This window comes from Strix uralensis, chromosome 28, assembly GCF_047716275.1.
Source record: "Strix uralensis isolate ZFMK-TIS-50842 chromosome 28, bStrUra1, whole genome shotgun sequence".
NCBI classification, from domain to species: Eukaryota; Metazoa; Chordata; class Aves; order Strigiformes; family Strigidae; genus Strix; species Strix uralensis.
This window is the reverse complement of record NC_133999.1, coordinates 1,386,819-1,407,538: the sequence shown is the minus strand read 5'-3', so window position 1 is coordinate 1,407,538 and position 20,720 is coordinate 1,386,819. Positions and strand designations below refer to the sequence as shown.

At 52.4% G+C, this 20,720-nt stretch overlaps 1 long non-coding RNA gene across 1 annotated transcript in view; it reads left to right on the top strand.

Annotated features, from left to right (window-relative positions):
* Positions 1–19,638, top strand: part of LOC141935644 (uncharacterized) — a 128,930-nt gene extending 109,292 nt beyond the window's left edge. The window contains exon 6 of the long non-coding RNA XR_012626599.1: positions 19,520–19,638. This is a non-coding gene — a long non-coding RNA (uncharacterized LOC141935644). The remainder of the gene's footprint in view (positions 1–19,519) is intronic.
* Positions 19,639–20,720: the final 1,082 nt, after the last annotated feature.

Genomic DNA, 20,720 nt, shown 5'->3' with positions numbered 1-20,720 from the left:
ACCCACTCCCACCCTGCGGCCGGCCAGGGCCTTGGCGCGCCGGCGCAGCTGTCCTGGCTTGTGCCACGTGGTGCCGAGGGGCTTCGTACCTCCCCGTGCAGCAGCTCCATGCAGGCTGGGGTGGAGGCAACTGCCCTGCAGCATCTCACAGCCTTTATGGCCACTGCCCTCGGACACTTGCCGGCTGCCATGCCAGCTCCCCAGCCCTCTGCTTCGCTCTTGCAGGACAGGCGTGCTGCTGCCTAACCCTCTGCAGAAATGAAGCACTACAGTGCTCCTCCTTTGGCCTCCGGAGTCTGTGCTGGCCCCTCCCCACAGCTCCCACGTACCTTAAAGTCACCTTTTTCCAGAGCTCCCCATGTGAGCGCTCCTCAGTTCACAGCCCACCTCTTCAGGGAAAAAGTAGTTTGGTAGAAGTTGAAAATCAATCTCTCTTATATTAGCTGGCACGGAAACTTGCAGGGAATTTACGCATCCAGCTAAGATGACATTCATTTCCTTGTCTGTATTTTCTGATGTGGGCTTAAAAGCCTCCTCTCTCCCCAGCCTCTTTCTCCTGGCTGTCCCTGCAGACCTGCGGTTGTATTCCTGGTACTCGCTTGCTCCCGGCGCCTTTCAGAGGGCATGCAGCTGGGAACCAGGAGTGGAGAGTCCCGCATCCTTGGGGGTATCAAAGGGGACTCGCTGAATAGCTCTGATGGGGAACACCATGTAAAACAGAGGGAGCAAAAGGGATCAAAACAGCGTTAGTGCAGAAATTCTCACTGAAAGGGATGGATCAAATAAACACTGAGATTAATTAATCACTAATGGCATGGACTAAAGGTGACCCTTCAGCATTTACAGACTGAAGACAGCAGGGTCAGGATTGAAGAGCATTAATCTTACATTAGCAAGAACTCCATCCTTGCCAGAAGGGAGGAAGAAATCCCTTTGGTTCATGCAGAGGAAGCTGAAGCTTATTGCTTCCTGCCAGGTCCATGGCTGCATTTTTATGAAACACCTGCAATGAAAAAAAAGAACATAAACCTGAGAAAATTAAACAGCCGTCCCGGAGGAGGGCCGCAGCCCTGCGCCCAGGCCCAGCTCTCGCGCTCTCCCCGCGGCCGGCAGCCCGCAGGTCAGGGGCCGATGGCCACGCTCCGTGCAGCGCAGCCCAGCGAGGTTTTGTCGCTGGTTATTAATAACGCTGGATCAATTACAGCGAGCAACTGGGAAAACGGATTTTGAAATCCTTCCTCTTTACTGCTGAAGTTTGTGTGTGTGTGCATGTGTAATGTTAGCAATACAAGCCACCAGAGATGAGCTATAAAAGGTGCTTTCTTTTGCCTCCAAATTTTGCTCTGTGGTTGCTCTGTAGCATGCACCAGATGCAGCAGCAACAGCGCAAGGCCTATAACCTCTTTCCAAATGGTAATAAATCCCACAAGACCCTAACACACTTGTAATTTACAACTCTGCTAAAATGAACATTATTTCAAGCTAAGCGTATTCTCCGAGGTGCAGGAGGAATGTGGCAGCTTTCCTGCTGACAGCGGAGTTTCTTTTTTAAATGTCATGCATTCACTTTCATTACTTCCAAATAATTGCCCGAAAGATCAGCAGCCGGACGAACGAGAGCGTTTTATACCGCTGTTAGTCGATTCCATCATCGTAAAAAGCAGCTGCAGGGACCTGCTCTTGGTCATGGCAAGAAACCACTGTCTGTTGAGTTCCTAAAGCCCCCGCTGATGGAGCCGGTGGGCTTCGGGAGCAGACCCACTGCCCCGCTCTCCTGTGGGCAGAGAAAGACCCTTGAGATCAGCGAGGCTGGGACAGGCTCCACCTGCCCCGGCGTGGGGGAGGCAGCGTCACGCCTGCGAGACTCATCTTTGTTTATCTGAGGTTTTTTCAGTGAAGTAAAACGCTCGTCTTGCCACGTGGGTGTGTTTTCTGTGTTGTGGAGGATTTTTCGTGAACCATCCTTCATCGGCGGCGAGGGCTTGCGACTTCAGCTTTGACAATAAAAGAGTCATTTTAGCACCGGCTGAGCTGGGGTGCCGAGAGGCCGCTCAGGCGCCGCGGGGATCACCCAGCAGGGCAGCCCCGGGCAGGGGGAAAAGGGGGACCCCAGCGCCATGGCCACCCCCTTCTCCTCCTCCTTTCTCTCCGTTTCTCTCAGGAACTGTCCAGAAACTGTCGGCCTGTTGAGGCAGCCCCACGCTGTTGCAGACCAGGTCCAAGACAAACTCCAGATCCCGACTGCAAAAGCTCTGTGGCCTGTAATGAAAACCCTCAAGGAAAACTGTAAATATAGGAGCTGCTGGCAAAATTCAGGTCTGGCCTTGGGCTGGAACTCCCTCTCCCACAGTGGGAGGTTTGATCCCAGGTATTGGCACAGGCCTGTGTTTCAGTCTATCTTAAACAGCTGGAAAACAAGATCTTTTTAATCTAGACATGGTTTTCTTTCTCCGCTGGAGAGAGAAAAGGAAAGGGGTGGGGGGACAAAAAGTAAAAGCAGTAATAGAACCCCTGGATGATGAGAAGTACAAAGGAGAAGTAGTAAGGACCAAAAAGCCAGTGCCACTGTTAATTATTCTGCGGCTTCTAGTCCAAGGCCTTGTATCATTTGAGAGCTCAGATCATTAGTAGAAAATTATGTTCGTTTTTGGAAAAGAATTTCTGATTGACTTTCTGGCCTGTGCCGGTGGCTGTGTGAGCAGTCCTGGAGTCTGAAAACCCTCGTCTGATGTTGCACGTCAAACACGGCCAGGGCAGGGCTCCCTCATGGCAGCTGGTCAGTTCATTTCTGATTTAGGTCGGTCGCTTTTTAACTGAAAATAGATTTGTGTCAGAAAAACGTATTTCTGCTACAAAATAAGCTGGTTTGGATGAAAACACAAGGATTTTAATTGGTAAAGCAAAATGTTTTGAGTTTCGCTACTTTGGGTTTCTAAAGGGAGAGGGAGGGAAGGGAATTCCTGGTTTTCAGTTGCTTCTCTAAAACTCAAAAAATGCCTATGGAGTGTTTTACAGATTATGAGGAAACACTGTTTTGTCTCCTTGAGAAACTGGCCCCTGGGCAACCAGCTCCGCCTTACACCTTATTTTGTGTGTTTAGCCACGCTAATCTCACACAGGCCTCTTGACTTTGAGGGAGGGCTGACACCACGGTGCCCACCTCTCCCCTGAAGCCGACGGCGCGGTGTCAGTAGCCATGAGCGCAGTTGCGGTGCAATTCCTTGCTCCTCGGAGGCCGTCGGAAGCCCGGGAGCAGCTGACAGCCTGCAGCACTCTGAGCCCAGAGCTGGCGCCCGGGGAGGGCCGAGCTTCTCAGCCCGTTACCCCTCTCCTCGGCCATGCGCAGCTTAGCTGGGCTTGGTGGCGGGTCCATACGTGGGGCGATGGCGTCCCGGCTGCCTTCCCCCTCCTCGTTCTGTGCCTCTCGTGACCCGCTGCGCTTGTGGCAGGGTTAAATCCAAAACCCTGGGAGATGATGGGATAATCCATTGCTGCCATGGGGCCGCTTGGCCCCCAGGGTTTAGATCTGAACCTCATCCGGGACACCCTAAAGGGGTGAGGAAGATTGTACCACTGGCCCCCCCGCCACGTGCGGTGCCAAGCCGCAGTGTCCCACGCCCAGAGCCCCCAGGAACCTGCGGACAAGGCAGAAACAGACCCCAGTTTCCCGGGATGCACCCGGGGGCTGCCACTGCAGAAACGTGTCGGTTGTGTCTCAGTGAGGGCGCAAAGAGAGGGGGGGCCCAGGGGCTGTGCTGCCTTGTGCTCCCCTCCTCGCACCTGTGGGGATCCCGGGAGCCCAAAGGAGGGGAGCGGGTGCGGCCGGGGCAGAGCATCCCCTGTCAGGGGCCGGCGAAGCACCGTGCTTCAGTGCCTCGTGTCCTCTGCATAAATGCAATTTCCCTGAATGTCAGAGGGAAGCATTACAGATAACACACTGTGTGTGTCTCTGACCCAGTAAGTGCTGAAATCACAGATCTCATTATTCTGACATGATAGAATTTTTTTCCCTCCCCGCTGCAACCCTGCTGCTGTTGTTTTCCAGACTGCAGACATAATTGCCGAAGGTGCAAAGCCTCCGCAGACAAATACGTCTTGCCTACTTCCCTAAATCTAGCAAAATGCCAGTTCTGTGTGTGCATAAGAAAACGCTTTTAGATCACGCTCCTAAGCAGCACGGATTTCCACAGGGTGCCAGTCACAGCCGGGCTCACCTTTAGGGACGTGCAAGATGGCAGAGCGGAGCGGGGGGATGCGCTGAGCTCCCAGACAGTTCCCAGGCTCGAGGTTTCAAGGTGCCACTTGCCAGCCAGCACATGCCATCAGGGGTGACAGAGCTGAGGAGAGGAGCCCTTTAGGGACCGGTCCTGGATATTTACTGCACTTGATCTTGAGCGCAGGGATCACAGGGGACCAAACATTTGGCTGTGTTGCACAGCAAGGGACCCTCTCACTGGCTGGTGGGGGCTTGTTGCAGCCTTCTCTGGGCTTTGGGGCTCCTTGAAAGATAAGGGACGTGCCGGGACACAGGGTCTGGCAGTGATGTGGGCAGCTCCAGCCCGGGAGTAGCTGCATCTTGGCTAATGAGCTCCATTAACAGACAGCGCTTACGAGCTTGGACACCCTCATGGAGCAAGTCTGCTTGCAGGGCTGTGCGAGCATCTCTGCTCTGCACCCAGGAGATGCAGCTCCCCGGCCAGATCTCAGCTTTCTGCTGCCACCCAGCCTTGCCAAAGTCCTGCCCGGAGGCAGGGGTCCCCAGGGGACACCACAGCTTCTGGAAACCTCTCCACTCAAGTGCTGAAGAAAGGCCATTTCTTTATTATAGCAAGTTTAGTTAAAAGGGAGAATGATACCCCCTAATCTCTGTCTTTGTTATAATTTTTCTATAATTTTCCTTTTAGGTGGGTCAGATGAAAAGATCTGTTTTGTAGCGTGGGTCTTGGAGAGATAAAGGGGCTCTTCTTGCAGGTCAGAGCAAGGAGGAAGGAGTAGGCCCCTTGTCAGGGTCACTGTGGCCCTCTCCACTTTTTGTTTTCATCTTTCTGCCTGTTCACTTATTTCATCTCTTTCATTTTTTTAATCCACCTTAGTGGCTAAAAACCCTCAATGTTTTTAACTGCAGCATCAGTAGTTCAGCCATGCAGTAATGCAGCAATTAAGCACGGCCTTACACAGAGCGGGTAGGGAGGAGGAGTCACAGAGTTTGCTGTTGCGAGCAGCAAGGACAAGGACCCCGAGGACGTTGGTGGCAGGAGCCAGGCTGCTCCAGGGCAGAAGCGCCGTTCCAAGGACCTGCCAGGTGTGAAGTCCCAGCTGAGGTGCCTCGCGTGCTCCCGGACTCGGGGACTTTGAGAGCACCTGTGTAGCGTGCAGAGCTCAGCAGATGGTAGGAAAGAGGAGAAGGGTGAATGTTAGCTTGAATTCCGTGTGGGTTTATGATGCCGCTGCATTTGTACCCCTTTACTGCTACTTCTCTTCAGGTATTGGTGAAGCGGCTTGTCGACCCTCGCACAGGTGCTGGGGAGGGGTGCAAGTGCCTCATTTTCGGGGCAGTTCTGCTCTAGGAGGGTGGACAAAATAACAGAGCTGAGAGGGGATTCCTGTTGTCCTTATGCTGTCCCTTCTGTACAGGATTTCATAATGTCATCTCTGATCACTAATCAGAGATCAAAACCAATTTCACGTGATTAAAATCACCACTGATGCACTTTAAATGAAATGTGAAAATGGAAAGACAGCAGTGAAGGGACACGTTCCCGGAGAGCCAGTGGGCTGGGAGGCAGGATTGTGTAAAGGGTTCTTTACCATAAACTGACAAATCACTGAGATCAATAGACCTTCAGAGATAGCTCAGATATGGTTAAAAAGGAGGAAAGCAGAGGGTTAAATTAATCAGAGAAATTGCTCACTGAAGAGTTTGGCCAGCTCTGGTCACCAGAGAGTGCTGGGCTGAAGAAATGCTAATAGAAACTCACATATGTATAAATTACCCTTCATCCACATAGACCCCGAAGTACTTAACAAACTTCATAGGCCTATATCGTACTGACTCTTATCTTTGAAGTTCCTTCTGCAACTTGGGCTGGTTTAATTCCTGCGAGGGCGTGGGGAGCTTGTGTGCAGGGTTTTTAAAATGAGATACACAGTGTGAGGAGATTCGATCTCCCAGTTTCAGCAGTGGAGGGGCCTGAGAAAGGCACCAGCACGATCTACACAGCCGCTTGCCATTGTTAAAACTGCATGGGGCAAAATGAAATCAGATTGAATCCTGTGAGTTAGAGTCAGGTGAAGCTCCTCGTCCTCATCCATAAAACGGCAGCGACTGCGTTTCTCGCTCGAGGGGTGGTAGGCACCAAAACGGTCTCTTGCGGTGCCGGTGGGGTGGGCAGTGCCCTCACAAGTGACTGTTCCACGGGAGTGGAAGAGGTGACGTTTCCCATCACTGCACTGTCTGACAGGACCAGGGGCTCTGGTCGTCGCTCGCCTGCCTCTGACCTCGCCTCCCATAGAGGCCCAGTAAAACTGGGAGGGATGATCTTTTCGTCTGGCTGCCACATCTCGTTCTGTTGGCTGCCACGGCCTGGGGGAGGCTCTTCATGTACTTTATCCCTGGATCTCCCCGATGACCTTTGATAGCCCGACCGAAACACAGACTGTTCTTTGCCTGCTAAACCCCACCAGCCTCGCACAGGGCCTGAGCGCTGGCGGAGCTTCCCAGAAGGAATTTCTCTCTGGCTCCCCGGGAGGTTTTGGCAGTCTAGTCTCTGTCCAAACAATCATTATTAAAGCCGTGTTCAAACACGCTTGTGTTTGCAGAGTTGTGCAGTGGGGGGTCGGAGGCAGCAGAAGATGGGGTGGGGGTGGCAGGATGTGTTGGGGAGGGTCTGAAATCGGGGTTTCCTGCGTTACCCAAGGACAGATCAGCAGTCCTAGCTCTCAGGTGCACCCAAGAACTCTGAAGTTGTACCACGCTCTGATATTTCAGTTCTGATTGGGAAAGTCAGCGCCTCCATCCCTCTGCCAGCACAGATCTAACAGGATCTAGACAGACCCCAAGGCCTCGGCACAGCCTTTCCCTGCCCTCACGCTGGGCTGGCTCGGAGGTGGCGTTCTGATGTGAATGGGACAGCTGGGAAACTGAGGCACAGGGAGATCAAGGACCCGGGTCTTTCCATACTCAGACACTCAACTCTGAGTGGGGTGGAGATGAATGTGGAAGCACTCAGGGATGCTGTCCTGGGCCTTTGTGGCCCCAAACTGCCCTCAGCCCTGCTCAGGTGCTGCCGCTGTGGGAAGCCCAGCAGGCTCCTCTCCTCCGGCGGAGACTGGAGTGGCTCGGGCATCCAGGAGGATCTTGCTCGCCCTGTTTGTAGGAGCCCACTCTAGCAGGAGCTGCAGACTCTGCCTTTGTGCCCGGATGGGATTTCTGTCCTGGCCGGGCCCTGGCAGGGGTGTCTCTGTGCAAAGCTCTGACTTCAAATCCCCCTGGTTATTAAAACGCAGAGTGCAGATATTAATGTTTGTAAGAGGGGTCCCTGCACGGCTGCAGAGGGAAGAAACTGCCCGTCTCTCCTTTGCCTGTCCCCTGCCCTGCACCCATCTGGCTTCCCCTGGCACCCTCCACAGGGGAGCGGGTGGGAAGGCTCTCCTGGAGAAATGCACTTTGCAGGTTGGCCTGTTACTGTGCACAATGGAAATCTGGCGGCTGCATCCGCTGCTTAAGAGCCTTCCCCTTGTGCAATAACCTCTCATTATTTTTTAATGTTGTTGTAACTTTATGGCTTAATCAGTATTTGCAATTTGTTAGTAGTCCAGGCTGCAATAAAATTGTTTTCCAGGTACTGAAACATCCTATCAAGGTTTGTAAAGCAGTGGTTCTTAGTTTATCACACTCATAAAAAGCACTGGCAACTTGACAGATATAATAACTTTTTTTATCAAGTGTCTAATTTGAGAGGAAATTAAGCCATACATTACATGCCGATCTGAGCTGGAATTGGAAAAAGACCCAGCCACCCCTCTCCCCACCCCAGCAAGTTCCCTTTCTCATCCCAGCCTCTTCTGTACGGAAAAGACTATTTAAAGCTGGCTGTGCTTCTGCATTCGCTCTGCAGTATCCTCGGATTGTGTGTGTATTTTTACAGGGCACTGCACACTTAATAAAAAATTATTTATGTGGCCTGCATTGATGTCACAGCAGTGAAACAATACCTTTCCTTTACTGCAGCAGAGTGGTGATTTATACGAGTGCCTGGAAAAGCTTCCTCGAAATGCAGTGCAGATGCTCCAGGCCACTGTAACAGCCACTATATCCAGTTTACTTACGGGCCAGGATTTTTAAATCAGGCAGGTGATTCTGGGGGCTTCCAGTTATGGCATCCATCTCGGGGTGCCCAGGGGGCCAGGGCCTCACCGACACCAGTAAAGCTGCTCCTTTTCAGGCCTTTGAATAATTGTGATTTTGCCCTCAGAGTTTTGGTCAGTCTCACATAATACCCCCCCGATCCCAAATACGTCTGCTCAAAAGAGCGTTAACGAATTGAGCGGCCTCTGCTTTGTAAGTGCCCCAAAAGGCCCCGGCTTTGCGGGCTCCGACCTGGGATCTGTGCTGCAAAACCTGCCCCCGCCTCCCCATCGCAGCCCCGGCCCCTCACCCCGCCGTGGCAGCAGAGGGAGAGAATACAGGCTGTCCTCAGGCACTCATTTTAAGGACAATTATTTTGGTGTTTAATTCCAGTACTGATTTTCCCCCATTCCCATAAGTGGTACCAAAATGCCAATAAACAATTGAGCAACTAGCACAGATCACCCGGAGATAGCTTTCTAAAATCAGACTTCCCAAGCGATGCCCAGGTCTCCCATTGTCTCCCGCAGGCAGAGCGCCTCGTCCTCGAGCGCCGCAAAGTTTAAACGTTTGCTGAGGCCAGAATGAATTTGTGCTGGAAGCCTGGAGTAAAAGTCAGACGCTGACTACAAGCCGAACACTGTATTTGTTTAAATTTTCATGCTAGCGAATGTCTGTGACACAGGAGACAGGTTTATGGAGAGCGAAAAAAAAATGTTGACAAATGGCCCAGTAATCAACTGGAACATGCAATAAATCATTGGAGTGCCAATAACACTTCCAGGAGGAGTTGCGAAAGGTCATTACGATGCCACCATGTATCATGCAGCGCCAAACAAAGCAAACAGAACATGTTGGGAATAGGATTATGGGAGAAGCATCTGTCAGTTCTAATTAAGAATTAACTGTGGATCCTATATAAAAAGATGTGTGGTTTATTCCTATCTCCCTCCTTTTCCCACTTAGCTCTCCATTTTTCCCTCTCCAAAATAAAACTCAATTACTTAAAAAAAACCCCGCTGTCATTTAATCTATTCAACAGCAGCAAAAATAACCCGATGTGACAAAAGAGTGAATGCTGGAGGGGAGGGACAGGATTCTCTCTGGCTTCTGCAGCCTCTGTAGCGTGCGGGAGGGCGGCTCAGAGCCTGCCCGAGGTGCCGGAAATCCCAGAAGTCCTTTGGCATCTCCGAACCGTGCGGCTGCGATGGTTGCGGGAGGCAGAACATGTGCAAACTGAAACACTTCAGCCCCCTGTGGTGTGGATGAGGGGTGGAAATGGAGAGAACTTGGAGGTTGAGATGCTGAAAAGATTGACTGCCAGCGGAAGGAAATGGAAGCTAAATAAGTGACAATAAAATCAAGTAGAAAAGTTAGAGAGGAAACCCAATGGCGAAGAGGCACGGGGCAACCAAGTGATGTGCCCTGAGGGGACGAGAGGTCTCTGAGCCCATTTCCTACCATGTCCTCCCCCCACAGCCAGTGTTGCTCAGAGGCATCCCCCGCCTCTGTCACAAATCTGGGATTTCGTCCCCTCCAGCCCCTTATCTGGGGTACAGCACTGGGTCTCACCCGCCGCCGTTCCTGCCTTGCTGAGCCGAGCCACGTGAGCAGCCCATCACCTCCGCTGCTGCGAATGACCCTCCCTGCATAAGCATCTCGTAAATCCCCCAGCACCTCCTTCCTTTCACCTTGTCTTCCCTCTCCTCCTTCAGGCTCCCCTTTCTCTCTCTCCCCATTAATCTGAGTTGCATTTTATCATGTGGGCGCCTATCCCAGGGCTCCTGCTGAGAAGGCTATGCAAGCAGCATGCTTTTCTTTATTATTATTATTTTTCCCTTTCTTCTCCTCTATATTTCCAGGCCTCTTTTCTGCTTAAGTTTGCATTTCTTCTTTTTCTTTCCTTTTTTTCTTTTCCTTTCTGCTGACTGAGACAAGACCGTGTCCTACTTCAACATCCCAGGATTTGTTACAACTTCAAGGTGCAGGTTTATGGCCACGGTTGTCCCGTTTATGGTACAGTTCTTCTTATGGGTTCTAATAAACTTTGTAGCTCCAGGGTGCTCTTAAATCCCGATATGAAAGATAGAGAAGAATCATTATTTAGTCCAACTAAATATAAGATGCTTCACCCTTGAAGGCTGAGGATAATGTTTCTTTCACAGGTGTGGAAAGACCCATAATTCCTGTGTACAGCAAGTGCAGCTGCAGGAGAAAATAATCAATTCTCCCCATGGAAATAAGTGTGCTCCCCCCATGTGGGATGGGGAGAAACAATGCCAGCTGGGACGGGCGCAGCTGAAGAGGGATCCTTCAGCACAGGGAAACAGCGTTAAAACTCAGGAGAAGTTGCAATTAACTGAAAGGCATGTGCTGGGTAAGAACTGCAGCCCCCGGCTGCAGGAAACTGCTTGCTGCAAAAGGGGAAATTGGAGCCATTGCCCGGGCAGGAGGAGACACGGGGCCGGGGGATCCGTCCCCCCCAGCAGAACACGCTCAGGCCTTTGGTCCTGCGGAGCTTCGGGGCAGCGGCAGCGCCGGGTGGAAACGCGATGGCCCACGTGAGGCTCCAGCTGCAGACAGCCCCGCCGTTTGAATAAAGGTTGGGGTTTTTCAACAAAAATGTAAACGACAAGCTCAATGGTAAAGGGAATAAATAGCGGAGGGCTGGCAGAGTGGCCAGCGATGCAGTTGTGTGGTGCAGGAGGGCTCTGTGGTACCTCCCTCCTACCTCCCGTATGACCCTGGGGGGCTGGGTTTACCCCGGGGGGCCTGGCCCCCGCTCCCAAGCTGGGGCAGAGCCCTGGGCTCTGGGGTCTTGCTGGGCTCTGGAAATAGAGATTTTGCTCCGGCGTTGGCACTGAGCGAGCCGAGCGTCACAGCCCTGGTGCGTGGCCAAGGTCTGTGCGTGTGTCCATGGGTATGGATGTCTGTGTGCACAGAGGCAGCAGATCACAGTATTTATTTCAGGGAAAATCTTTTTGGATTTTTCCCTTTCTATTGGCTTTACCAAATCCTGTCTGGTTTCTCTTGTCTCTGGGAAGGACAAAGGAGGTCCAAGTATGTGGAAAGGGCTAAACAATTTGCTCGATTTTTCCCCCCTCAATGTGTCTCTTTCCTCTAAGATTCCTGCAAAGTACCAGGAAAGTACAAGTGGTGTGTGACGGGGCCTGGGATCCTCCATTCCCAGCTGCCCTTATTACCAGAAGGAGCAGCTGGTCCCATTCCTTCTCCGAAGTCGCCATACAGCAACCAATTATTTTGTTATGAAAAAACATCAGACAACGACATAATTGAATTGTTGTGTAGTACACTGCCCTCCAAACCGGTCACCTAATTATCATTTCTCTGCAAAGAGCTTGTTTTCCATTACATTTCTGGTTTTGTTCTTAAGTAAAATGATAGGTTGTTTGTAGGGGATAGAAAAGCAAATTGATGGAAGCTGCAGATGAACTTTCAATTAAATGCAACACCTCTAAAGCCAGTGCTATTTACGATTATGATGTGATGAGAGGAGGGTGAAATGGATTTAAAGATGTAACCTTGCAACCACTGAGGGTTCATTAAAATTAAAATCCTGTGTAAAGTGTAAGAGATGCCCTGTCAATTGGCATAGCTGTCTAATTCTGCTCTCTGCACGGCAATATCAGAGTCGCTGGCTGGAGAAGGTGCCTCTTATTAAAATCCTTGGGTCAGAGCTGGAAAGAAAAAAAATCCAACCCGCGCTGGCAGTTTATGTGTCTCTCTCTGCAAAGCACTACAAGGGACCTCAGTGCTGCTCCTCCTTCCTGTTCAGAGCAGACGTGTAAGTACATGTTCGTACACGTGTGCACACGCAGGGTCACGTTAGCCCAAGGGGGGGCTTTCTGGGAGGTTTGTGGGACCGTTGCTGAAGAATTCTGTGGGCTCGTGAGGGAGGAATCTGTGGAGGGAGAATCACAGCAGTGTCTTGGGGCTTGCTCATGGCTTTGCAGCAAGACACAACTCAGCACCAAGGCTCGTGCGGGGAGGGACTCAGGAGGGAACGGCAGCCCACGAGCCACACAGCTCTCGAACTGGGCACCAAGCACCGCTCAGAGCATCACTCAGGCCTCACCGGGCTTTTTTCCCTTTTTTTTAATGTATCATCTGTTGTCGCAATTGTTCTCACTTGTGAATGAACGATTCGGTGTCACTTCTGGCCTGGATCCGCCCGGCCGGTTTGGTCCCTCCCGCAGGAAGCGCCCGGCAAACCCAGCAGCACTTACACAAACACGGAGACGCTCCATGAGGTCGTGGCAACAACGAGTCACCCCCGAACCAACAGACTTAAATAGCAACCTGCCAGGAAAGTTTCCTTTCCTGTCACTGATCCCTTGAACCGGTTACTCATATTTTCTGTGGTTCCCGCAGGCCTCCAGCACGCTCAGCCCCAACCATCCCAGCCTTTAATAGATCCACTCTCTCAGCAGCCAAATGCAAGAAGGCAGCGCTGTCACTAAAATACCTATTTGATTGCGCTCACAAGTATAAATAATTGGTTTTAAAGCCATTGGAAAGGCCACAGTATAAGACACCAGCTTGTTTGCTTATTCAGATTTATGCAAATTTTTTTAAAGGGTGTGTTTTCCTAAGCTCTAGGTGTCCTTGACACACACTAAAACACATCACAAATCCTACCCAAAGTGCAGCTGTGGGGTTTAACAGAGTGGAGGGTGCAGGCCAGGGCACGGGGAGCCTGCGTGCCCCCCTGCAACCTCGGGATGCAAAGACAACCTTTGCCACCAGGCTGAGCCACGCTGGGAGCGGTGAGACCCTCCCAGAATGTGCCCTTCCAGCAGCCTCTTCACATTTATACCGAGCAGGCTCCTCCTCAGCAGATGTTCAAGACTCAGCACTCAGGCTTACACGGAGGAACTTCCAAAACAAACCATCTGGAAAAGAAAACAGCAAACTATTTGCAAGCTATTTCCCTCCTCCGCCGCACCCCCCGCCCGGCGTCCCTGATCTCAAAGTCACAGGGAAGGATTGGAGAGGACAGAGAGCCCAGCGCCAAAGCCGGGAACGGAAGGAGCGCGTCAGTGAAGAAATGTTCCCAGCAAGGCTGCAGCTGTTCTTGTAAAACATGGCAAGGCAGCGCGGCTCGCTCGGCGCGGCCCGGGGCCGGCGAGGCACCGGCAGCTGTTCCGGCACCCCCTGGGCTCAGCGGATCCAGCGAGTGTTCTGTGATGATGAAGAGTGAGGTGCTGGGGGCAGCGGGAGCCAGGAGGACACACGGGGGCTGGAGTTCCTCACTCTTCACTTTTTATCCCGACGTCCTCCCACCTTAATGAGGAGCCGGTAGCTTGAGCCTCCAGATGGGAAGGTTGTATGTTGTTCTCCAACGTCTAGCGTCAGGAAGGTTGTAGCTGAGGCGGCGTCGCCCTCCGGCCAGGTCCCGCGGTGCTGCCATGTCTCTGGTTTCCCGGTAGCTACCTGCAGCTCTTCACGCTGGCGTGCCAGGGAGCCAAAACACAGTCACACATTTTTCTTCCTGCAATTTCCAGAAACATGAACGAAAGCTCTCCCTCCCACTGCAGGAGGGGATGTGAGGACAGTTTCTCTGAGAGCGGGTTCTGGGCTTCATCTCCTGCATTCAGTTCAGCCTTGAGCTTGGCCCCCACCAAAGGGCTGATGGCTGCTTGTGGGAAGGATCTGTCCCCTCTCACATCCCTTTGGAGACCTGGCCAAGCCCTGTGCAGTGAGCAGCCTGCACCTCAGTGTCCCACTGACAGCGGGACGAGCCCACCTGGCCTTGTCTGCCATCTGCACGAGAGCCAAAGTTGGAGCAGTAAATTGCAGCAGGACCAAGATGGAACCTGCTCCTCACGCCTTTTATAGCATCCACAAGATGAACAGCATTTATTCTGCCCCTTGGCAGGTTTTAAATTCATGGCACTTTGTGCCAGTGGCTAAATCTCAGCACTCACCATAACAGCGGGGCGCGTTCCTGCGCTCGGCAGGCTGAGCGCGAGTACGTATATCCCCGTTAGCGCTTCAGACAAGATGGTCCATTTATCCCCGCTCTAAGTGCTCCCGTTCTTCGAGTTTCTTATACCCATGTCATTTGTTAAGAGCAGCTTGCACCAGGCATAGGGCCTGGCTCACCAACCACCTTTCCTGCACCATCACGTAGACTTGGCCCTCCCTGGGCTGTGCAGACAGGAGCCAGTTGCCTGATGCTACCTGGAGGTGCCGGCTCTTCCCCTGCCTTTCTACCCATTTCCCACCGTAACTTCTCAACACCCTCTTCTGAATCTGAACGAAGAGCTTTGGGTGCTTTCCACATACAGCGTTATTACAATTACTATTAATAGTAATAAAAGTGCATTCATTTTTGTAAGACTTTCTGTTACCTGCGGTGGGCACACGAGAGCCCGTTACCGAGCAGGCTGTGATCCCAGTGTTACGCCGCTATTAGATTTTCTGCTTGAGGGAGGAAGATATACGGCAACAATTGAGGTAGGAAATGTGCATTGCTCCAGGAGCTGCCTGTGAAGGGCACGTTTGTGTGTCAGAACTGCAGTGGGAAATAGGTGCGTGAATCGCGATGCGGCGCGGGGGCGTGGGCACACGTGTTCGCGGCCGGTGTTGGTGTACGCGTGCTGCGTAGGCACATCCCTTCCCTTTATCTTTTTGGGATCTGTCTGGTCCTCTGGGGTCTCTCCCCTTCCCCGTCTTCCTGGAGAGCTTTCTGCACAGCCTAGGAAATTGGGTAATGAAAGCCGAGTCATACATTCCTGCTTTATGTTTCCAAAGAAGCAAGTGTGACTGTCAGGTTTACAAAAGATTGTTTATGTTCAGTGGCGTGAAATGGGGAGCGAGTGCGCGGAGCAGAGCGAGAGAAAGACTGCCCTGCCCAGGCTGACAGCACTGCATTCATCCTCCACGCTACAGCAGACAAAGCGCTGGTGCTGCCTGACAGGGGCCATAAATCACCGCTGGGAGATGCTGTACCTACAGCTTACACCATTCCAGATGACAAACACACAATAATCCACACAGCACAGCACTTTTTCTCCCCTCTCTCCCTCGGACTCGCTGGTGCTCAAGTGACGACAAGAGGCAGTGAGGAAACCTGCAAAGCCTGGAAGGCTCCTGCGGGGACGGCGGGAAGGAGCAGGGGCGGTCGCCAATGCAAACACCGCCAAGCCATGGCTCACCGCAGCGAGTCGCGAGGGCACCGGGGTGCAGAGGCCAAAGGGAGGGGGTGCCAAGCAGCAGAGGATCCTCCCTTGCTGAGAGGGCGCCGGTTAGAAAGCCAGCGGGGCCTTACCTGGTGCTGCCCCAGCAGGATGGAGCCAGGGCAGCCGCGCGGTGGGACGGGGCTGGGAAACAAGGGCGCTGCGGCAGCCCGCCGGGCCGGCCCGGGCAGGGCGTGTGGGGCCACGCTTCCCTGCAGCCTGGAAAAATCTGACTGGTCCATGTGCTGCTTACACAGGGCCCACGTGCCCTTGGAGAGGTGGCCTCAGCTGCGGACGTTGGGCTTTTCTGGGAGCCCCGACCTTGGCTCTCCCTGCAGGAGCCTCCGTGGCCTGTTTTCCCCGGGTGGTAGATGACGTATTGGCCTTTGCTGTGTTGGGTCTGGGTGCTCCCGGGTGCTCCCGGACGTGGAGGAGCTGGACAGCACCGCGCTGCCCCCAGCCCGACCCTCCAGTGTCCCCACAGGGGCTCTGGGAACAGAACCAGCTCAGGTCCTGCCGGGGGTGAAGTGGGTACAAATATCAGATAGGCCAGAAATACCCAGCGGCGCCTCCAGCTCCCCGGTGTTCTCCCTGCCAAAGGCATGTTGAAGCCACAGCGTTGCCAGCTCTGCCACGTCACCCGGGTGGCTTTGCCCAGGTTCCTGTACGACGTGGAAGTGGAAACGTGATCTTTGAAGGAGGAGGCGATGAAAGGGAGGCAGATGCGCTGCCACCACCCTGGGCTGTAATTTGTGAGGGAAGGGAAAGGAAAAGAGGTCTATCTGGTTGGACAACCCTTAAATCAATGTATCCTAATTAACAAAAGATCTGATTCATCAAAGTGACAGCAACTCTATTTATATCACCTCCCTTCATGGGGGCTGCTGGGGGCTTAGGGTTGGGGTTTTTTCTCCCTTTGCTTTTCTGACAGCTTTATCTTTCCCACACACATTTTTATTTTGCCTTTCTGGGGGAGAGGGACTAATAGTGAAGCTTTCCTTGGGAATGTGGCCATTTAATTGACATTTTCTGCCTCACCCCCAAAATAGAGGGATATGTGGGGGGAGCTGGGAAAGAGGGGTTATCTTGGTGAGGTGCAGGTCTGATTTGGAGGGGGAGGAAACCACTGAAAGGTGAGCAGAGGGGTGCACAGCTGCGCATGCAAAATTTGGTCAAATCCTGCAAGTTTGGGTTATGCTCTGAAAATACCCCCAGCAGGAACCATGGTCGTACAGGGATCTTGGCTTTCATTTGGAAAAGCAAACCCTGAGAGCTTGACAACACGGCTGGATGACACCTTAAATCTTGACGTGCATAAAAAGAAACCCAACTGTTTTGTTTTGTTTTAATATCTGAAACCTCGTGGTTTGGAGGCTGGGAGAGCAGGATGCTGAATTGCCGTATAAATACAAGGACCGTGTCATTTCAGAATTGCTCCGCTGTTCTCAGCGGGCTCGCTCTCAGGAAGAGTGAGGTTTGGACGTGATATAGTAATGCAAAAATAGTAATAATAGTAATGAATCCCCATTCAGCCACTCCTCCCTGCTGCAAGCACAGGAGCATAAAATCCAAGATGCAAAACGCAAGCCCTGTCTCGTGGGAAGAAGGAAGCTCAGAAGGCTGCTGGGGTGAAAAATCCCCAAACCAAACCAAACCAAACCAAACCAAACCAAACCAAACCAAACCAAACCAAACCAAACCAAACCAAACCAAGGCAGCTTTGCCTCGGAAGCGCAGCCGTGCTCACAGCACACCGGCGAACAGGAGATGAAAGGGCCATAAAATGGAGCCGTCGTCTGAAGGCTGCACCAGCGCATATATCCTGATGTGCCGGGAGTACCTGCTTCTCCCGTAGCCTAAACTTCTGATGAACCAACGTGCTTCAGAGCGCATTTATATGCAAAGGCGTATAATATGTCCCCTGTATCTAATTATCTGTCAACCTGAGGCAGTTTGTTTTCCAAATCGGCCTCTCGGCTGTGACTTTATGAGGTCGTAAAGAAAACGGTGCCACTCTCGCATTGGAGCGCCGGGAGAGCCTGGATCAACAAATTACCATCTTTAATGGTGTCTCCTCGCACAAGCTCACGCCCTCCGGCGTGCCCCAGCCCGGCAGCCGGGGAGCCTGGGCAGCCCCGGGCACCCAGCCCGAGGGGGCAGTTGCAGGCAGGACGGACCCCGGTGCTGCCCGCGCTGCCCTCGCTGCCCGCTCGCCCTCCTCCGACCCCGGTGGATGCGCTGCAAAGTTTGGCAGGAGGCGGCGGTGAACTCCAGCCCATCGGCTGTGAGAGCAACACCACCACCGGCGAAAGCCGAGCCACGGATTCCTCTGCCCACGCTGCTCCTGTGATTAATGATAGAAAGGAATTAAAAAGAAGGAGGAAAAAAAGAACGAGGGAGAGGGGAGGGGAGCGGGTCAACAGCTGAGTGCAAGGCAAGTCGCTAGACAGGGAGTAATTAAGATACTTGGGTAAATATGATTAATAAGCTCAAACTGGCAGGGTGTGCAGTAAACAAGGGCTAACCAGATGGTACCCTTTCCTTTCTGACAATGCTGCAAGCTTTGTAAAAATAGGAAGGAAGGCTCTGGATCCTCCCAGCGCTCTCGCCCGGGAGGAGGGAGGATTCAGCACGGGGCCAGGGCAGTGAATCACCTGACAGGAATGAGAGACATTTCCCCCTTCATCACATCCCCGTCAGGGACGGCTGCGAGGGGGGAACAACCGGCCCTTCTCAGGGTGCCGGGGTGGCACCCGCTGCTGTGCCGCGGGGCCCGATCCGGCGCCTTGCTCGGGCACGGGCCGAGCTTCGCGTGAGCCCGGCTGCCTTTGCGGGCAGCGTGCGGGCAGCGGCGGTGGGGAGAGCCCGTGCGCTGCTCTCCCGGCATCCCATCTCCAGCCGTCACAACTCGCTTTGGGACGTGTCTGCGCCGCGAGAGCTCGTGGCTGGGTGCTGGCGAGAGCCCTCGCTCCTCCCGTCCAGCCGCAGCGAGTGGCTCCTTCCCGGCAAGAGCCGGTCAGAGACTTCCCCACAAAACACTTCTCTGTCAGAAGATGCCATTTCACCAAAGGTGAAACATTTGCGGAAATGCACTGATTTTGATGAAATTGCATTTGGAAAGAAAAATCAAAGGAGAAAATCATTTCGATAAGGCCAAAGCATTTCAGTTTGACCTTTTAGGAATTAAATGGCATAGGGTTTTTTTCCATTTCAAAAAGCATTTTGTTTCAATGCACTATATATATATATATATATATATTTATCTGTAAGACCTATTGAAACCAGAATTAAATGTTGTGATTATCCCAACATGCAATGATATATTTCCCCCAGTGCAATATTGCAAGAAATTAAGCCCAAAAATCCTTCTGCTTTGAAACAAGGGAGGAAAATCTGAGAAACAAAACGAACCTGGTTCTTCTCCCAGCCCAGTGGTCAGCGGCCACGTCCCCACTGGGGCTGCCAGCTTGGGCTGGGAGCGGGCGCTTGGGACAGAGCTGCTTCCCCAGCCGGGCGAAGGGACCCTGTGTGCTGTCCTTGGCCTCCTGCATGCCCAGCTGGTCCTCGTAGGGTGCCCAGGGCAGAGGGATGCCAGTGTCTCTCCTCGCTGCCCCGTGTGTACCACGGGGTGGGAGCCGCCTCCGGCCCAGGGCAGGCTCTGCGTGTGGCTGTGAGGCCGTACGGACACTCGTGCACCCTCTGTGATGCCCTGAGATGGGTTTTTCATCACCTAAGCTCAGACACACCAGAGCAACGTGACAGTATGTTCAGGGTGTCAGAATTATCGGTTTTCATTTGACTGTTTGCTGTCCAGTACTTTAAAAATAAAAAATTTGCTAAGTAGCCCCAGGTATTAATAATAGATTAAATCAGCACTTAGCTTTCAGCTTCCTCAGGACAAGGATTCTCTTTCTTCCCAGCTGAAAAGTTCCCAGTGATAATGAGAACAGTAAATGTTTTATCTTTTCAGGGAGACAGGCAGAACAACGGGCGCAGGAGGAAATCTCTGAATCACAAAGATGTCACCCGAGGAGCAGCGTGCCACCAGTTTCTGCACAGCGCTATTTTTTCCCACAATGTACCATTTTCACTGCACGTAAGTTGTCTCATTATTGTAGTCAACTTCTCCTGGGCAGGGAGGCTGTGCCACAGACCCAGAGTGTCACTTCTGATCTCGCTGGGACTCACCTTCCTTCCCCGAATAATAACGCTGCCTTGGCTGCCACGTTGCTTTGCAGCATCCACAGGGCAGGGACTGTCTCTGCCTGTCCGCACGTACCGTGTTTAACACACCGGTGCCACAACTGGTGAGGGCCAGTGGATGCTTCCCCCTGTGAAAAATGAAGTGAGACTTTGCTGGGAGGCTTCGAGGTACAGCCAGGCTGCGGGAATAGCCAGTGACTCGGAGGAGGTGGGGTAGGGATTAAAGATAAAGAAGAAATTTCAGTTCATTGGCAAGGCACATATTTTTCCAATATAAAAGCAAATGGGGGAACCCTTAAATAAATTGACTCTATAAAAACGTCCTTTTGTATTACAGCCTCACCTTTTCAGGGGGAAAACACCAAGGTTTATTTTCATGGCTCCCGAATAAAAATATCATTGCTGCTTCATAATTTCACAGAACCAACAAGCAGTCTATAGCTATTTAAAATACACAGGCCCCCCTCGGTACCCACCATCCGCCCGGCTGCAGGAGCAGCTGCCACGTAATTACAAGTCCTCGTCACAAGTGCGGAGAAACAAGTTGTGGCATTTAGGAAAGGTCTGCAAAAATAGGTGTCAGACCTTAACTAATAGTGATTGTCCTTCCATTCTGCTGTAATTTACATTTAATTCACACATTTCATTTCCATTTAAAATATGATTACAGTGTTTTGAAGCACATCTCACCTGTCCCCTCCGATTACGGCAGGATGAAAATAACAGAAAGCAGCAGGAGCGAGGTTGGCTGCCCTGGGTCTTGGCTGCGGGATGGTGAACACATGCTGTCGTTCTCCAAGCTGGAGAAAGGGACGGAGAGGACTTCCAAAAACATCACCCAAGCCTGGACAGAGGGACACACGCAGACACACAGCCCTGCCCCACCTTCCCGCTGCTCCATGCCGGCGGTTCTTGTGGCAGCGCTTTAAGCACCAGCAAACACGGGAAATCAGAAATGCCAACAGGGG